This window comes from Trachurus japonicus, unplaced genomic scaffold (assembly GCF_045865225.1).
Source record: "Trachurus japonicus isolate A0001 unplaced genomic scaffold, Traja_1.0 AP030125.1".
NCBI lineage: Eukaryota > Metazoa > Chordata > Actinopteri > Carangiformes > Carangidae > Trachurus > Trachurus japonicus.
In genome coordinates this window covers 5,185-10,153 of record NW_028220258.1, presented here as the reverse complement: position 1 = coordinate 10,153, position 4,969 = coordinate 5,185, and the positions used below count along the sequence as shown (strand labels likewise).

Genomic DNA, 4,969 nt, shown 5'->3' with positions numbered 1-4,969 from the left:
AATAATAATAATGATATGAAATGACGGCACAGAGACATTTGTGTCACCGTGTCAGCTGACTGCAGTGTGTATGTGTGTGGCTGCGTTGTTTCACTAATGTCAAAGCGCTACGGGCAGGCTACCTGCAGCAACAACAGTAGCTGCAGCTTCTACTGAAGGCTGCAGTAACGCACATGAGGCAGACATACTATGTTGCGACTCGCGGAATACGCGGACATCGTTAAACTTATACTGTTGAAAAAAAAAACTACCGCTGTGTTGTATGACGGCAGATACACGTGAGATGCACGTGAGACAGACACATGGACCGACAGCGCAGATGTCGCGACTCGAGGACATCGTTTAACTTCTCACACTGTTGAAAAAACTACCGTTGTGTTGTGTGATGGCAGATACAGAGCCAGGAATTTATTAAAAGGTGGAGAGGGAGAAGCAGCGAGGTGAGCCAGGTGATGGGGGGAGAGAGGGAGGTGGAGGGGGGCTGACAGGCAGGTGAGGGTGGGAGAAGGGGAGAGAGGCTGGTGACTGAGAAAGGCAGATAAGATATTTCATCTTTGACCAAATGTTCTTGTTGTTGACTTATGGATAATGGAATATATATTGTACTGGAGCTTATGTGGTATTATCATACAGTGAGTGATGAGTGACAGTGAGTGATAAATACCATGGGCTTGTTATTTAGGTATGTTATTTAGGTATTGTAATATTGTGAGATTTTGATATTGTTACTTCCCTACAAAGCACAAAGAGCAGAAAAATTAAAAAAGGTAAATAAAATAAAAATAAAAGTTAATTTCCAACCCTGATATAGATCTGATTCATGATTTAAACCATTAGCTTACTCTTTTGAAGAATCTGCTGTCCACACATGATTGTGTGATAAAAAATATATTGACTGATTTACAAAACAGAAACTCTGGGAACATAAAATACCCCTCATTGAATCGATATTAAATCGAATCAATAAATATATCGTTTTGTCTCTATCGTTATTTTGTTATTTTAATTAATGGTGGAAATGCTGGGCGAGCTGACCCTTACTTTCGGTTTCGCGGACAGTGCCCGCGTGGGAATCATGCCACCGAATCGTCGTTAATGGTTGGAACTATGATGGTATCTGATCGTCTTCGAAGCTCTAACTTTCATTGTTGATGAATGAAAACTTTCTTGGCAAGACGTCCGTCTTGTGCCGGTCACAGAATTTCACCGTGCGCACGGAGGCTCATGGTAAATGTAGTATGAACACACTTCGCTTTCCAAAACTCCTCGTTGTCCCTTTAAGTGTAGTGTTGAAATTTCACCTTCACCAAAGTTGTGCCATCATATACAAAATATACAAAAGAATTATTGCTGTTGCATAATATTGATAAAGTTGCCTTTGGGGATGTATGGTATTTCCTACTGACAATGGCAACCAAAGCTGATGGAGCCAGACAAACCACAAAATCTACAACAATAGCAAGTGAGTCAGACAATTATTCCTGGCAGTGCATCACTTAAAGGTTTTTTTTCCAACATTCATCCACGTATCCAAGTGAATCATGTGACACACTTACATTGTGCTTCTCTCTGAGACTTCTGTGACTGCTCCTCTGGGCTGAGACTGGTGTCGGCCTTGGGTAAAGGTTCGACCAGACACACAGCAAAAGGCTGGAAGACATCCGAAGCAGGTCCTTCCCCATCCCAGATGCAGCCCCTCACCACAGGCTCCAGCACCTTCATCTTCTTCTTGGTAGACATCAGCTCATCCCACTCTCTCGCTTTCAGCTTCTGACGCAGTTTCTGCTTCTCCAGGTCTCCACCCTCCTGGGACATTAGATGTGTATTAACAGCGGTGCAAACAGGAAGCATTTGGAAACAAGAACATCCAAAGACCCGTTTCACACTAAGGTAACAATATTGTAACTCCTCTTCATACCTCCTCTTCCAGAGCCCCTTCATCATCTGAAAGGTAGCCATGAGGTACAAAGAAGCCGTCGTCGTCGTTGTCATCATCTTCACCTCCTTCCTCTTCATCTTCCTGAAAATGATCAGGAGTTCAAAGACTCAAGTCAACAAATACAATCCCCTCCTTTTTCCTTATACCTTACTTATAACCTGACTACCAACTATGGTGGTTGGTGAAAAAAGAAAATGGTCTATGTGCCGCATAGGATACCATTTACCATCTATAGTAAACTAAGTAACAATACAAGGCACTGATTAAGACACAACAAGATAAGTGAAAATAAAAGTAACACCAGTGAACCTCCAATGAAACTTACCCCTTCACTATGTGACAGAGACTCTCCTGGCTCCTCTTCCTCCCATTCTTCATCACTGTCCACCTCGTAGTCCAACAAATCCTGCAGTAAGAGACCACCACTTTATTAATAAAAAAACCCCCAAAGGAATATAACAAACTTGGATCATCTACTACAGGGTTTATACAGAAATTCTTAAGTTGAATTTAATACCTTTTAATACCTTTTTTAATACCGTCACAATATTTTTTATTACCAACACGACTTCGAGCTGCAACTGTAGTGGCAACTTTTCGAACTTCAGTGTTGGGGGTAACTAATTAAAAAGTAACAGATTACTGTGTAGTAGGCAAATGCTCACAATTCAAATCAAGTACCTGTTACCTGTTAGGGGGGTGTGCTTAGGGCGGTGACACTCAGCATTAACAAATTATATACAGGTTCATCTCAATACATTATAATATCATGGAAAAGTCCATTTCCAGAAGTAAAGCCAACATTTCTGTAGCCTATTAAAAATGCTTTTTTTTTTTATTTTATTTTTTTTATTAATTGGTCCTTTGTAATATTTAGATTTTTGGGGATACTGAATTATAAGTCTTCATTTAACGTTAGTCATAATTAGTACAATTAAAATAAATAGAATAAATAAAGACATGAAATGTTTCATTCTTTGTGTTAGTTTCACTTGTTGAATTGAAATACTGACATATGCCTTGATAAACTTAACCATGATATTCTAATGCACCTGTGAATTGGAAATAATAGGAGTGATAGGTACAGTATATGAAATAATTAATTACTGCATACATCTTGACAGCTCACCTTTACTTCATTTTTAGCCTTCTGTGATTACGTTTGTCTGTACAGCACTTTGGAAACCTTTGTGTTTATTTAAATTGGGCAGAGCTCTGTGGGAAACACCTGCCTGACACAGCAACATAGGGAACTGTGCATGTCTGCAGCGCACAGCTGATAATGATACTCGTGCACGAAAAAACAAGCCGTCGCACCGAATGCGCGCAGCTACGGTGCTGCTTCCAGTTGTGAGCGTGCATGTCGCTACATTGGATATTGTATAATCAGAGCGAACTATGAATGAGGTTGCTTCACTTTCACGTGATTATCAGCCTGTTCAACATTTTACTGACCTGACATCTTTTCACATATGGGCTTCCTTCACCTTTCAAACGGGGCAGAGCTCCGTGGGAAACAGTAGGAGAGACACCGAGGGAGAATCTTGGTCTGACCCAACACTGACACATTGTGATCGCGCATGATGCGCATCTATATTGAAAGTAATGACAATACATCTGAACTGTCCTCCATGCACACACGTTTTAACCAAGGCAGCAGCCAAAATCACCCAGGCGGCACGGTTTTAGACTGAAGCGCAAATAGTTTTACCGCGAACGCACACTGACCGACGTCACATCATTGATATCGCTCTGGTCCTACTTGCACATATAATTTATGAAATATAGGCTAAATAAATTCACGGGATTTTTAGGCCTGCACTTAACACAAATGGGAACAAACTCATAGTTGGATAGTGCTTCAAAAATTTAATACCTCGTCAGATTACATTTATTACTTTTTAATACTTTTTAATGGCCTTCATTTTTGCTAATTAGGGCCGCGGGCAATCGCACCGGGCACTGGTCCCAACAGCTATGAAATAGCTGCAGGGACCAGTGCCCGGGCGAAGCCCGGGCACTACTGTTATTGTGTGGATTTTTTCCTAGTTAGTGTGAATGCTGGAAGCATTCACACTATTGTTATTCGGTTCGGCCATTTTCTGCCTTTCTTCGTCATGTAACTAGTCCTTCATACTTTGTGCTATTTCAACAATTCAAATATCAAAATGTTCAGCCTTTTCGGGACAGGTGTGCTATGTCTTTTCTCTTTTCAACTATTCATACTTTTTGCAATATTCAACTATTTCTGATTTCTTTTTTCCCCATAGAGAATGCATTGGAACAGTCTTGAAACTCTTCAAATCTTCTTACTTCTTTCAGCCTTTAAAGCATCCACATACTTTCAGCTAGAGACTTCATTCAAATTCTGAGCTGTAGACAAACTTCTAATGTATTCATCCTGTATTTACAACTTTTTCATAGCTTGTACCGTTTTTGAGATAAATCCTTTAAAAGCACATGAGGATTTCTGACAAATTTCACACTTTTCAATGAGTGTGTATGGGGTTGGGTCAGAGTGAGTGACATCATCGTTAGAGTGAGAGGGATCGAAAAAACATTCAGGATTTTTTCTGGATAAATTGCCAGCACGGCCACAAATTAAACTCTAGACACATGATTTCCTCACCGGTTTGTAGCCACACTTGTCGTGTCTCATTTAATGTGTTCAAAACAGCAGACAGACTTACAGAATTGTCTCTATGAGCCTAATTGTCCAGCTAGACCCGCTCCAGTGGCTCATCCACTTCAATAGAAAAGTAGGAGCTGATTTTTTTAGAAAAGCAGAAATGCCCCCCTTTTCTACCTTGCGACCCTGAGAAAAGTTTTTGCCCTACAAACATTTAATGCACATCAATGTGCTCAGGAAGGTCTCCTTGCCCAGATGGTCAGGAGGACCACATTCTGATAAGAGTTACGGTTCTCTTTTTCTGGGCTGTTTTGGGAAGCTGCTCAGAGCTCAAATCTCTCTGCTCTGCTCTGTGTGCAGTTGGTCCAGCTGTAGCGGCCAGCTCGTTATCACGTCTATAA

The 4,969-nt window shown here is 40.8% G+C and overlaps 1 pseudogene across 1 annotated transcript; it reads right to left on the bottom strand.

The window, feature by feature from the left end:
* Window positions 1–1,539: 1,539 nt before the first annotated feature.
* LOC146960694 (chromatin assembly factor 1 subunit A pseudogene) lies at window positions 1,540–2,345 on the bottom strand (annotated as a pseudogene). The gene is made up of 3 exons (XR_015035390.1): window positions 2,265–2,345; window positions 1,919–2,020; window positions 1,540–1,806 (listed from the first exon to the last, which is right to left on the bottom strand). The product of XR_015035390.1 is annotated as a chromatin assembly factor 1 subunit A pseudogene (transcript).
* Between the last annotated feature and the right edge of the window lie 2,624 nt (window positions 2,346–4,969).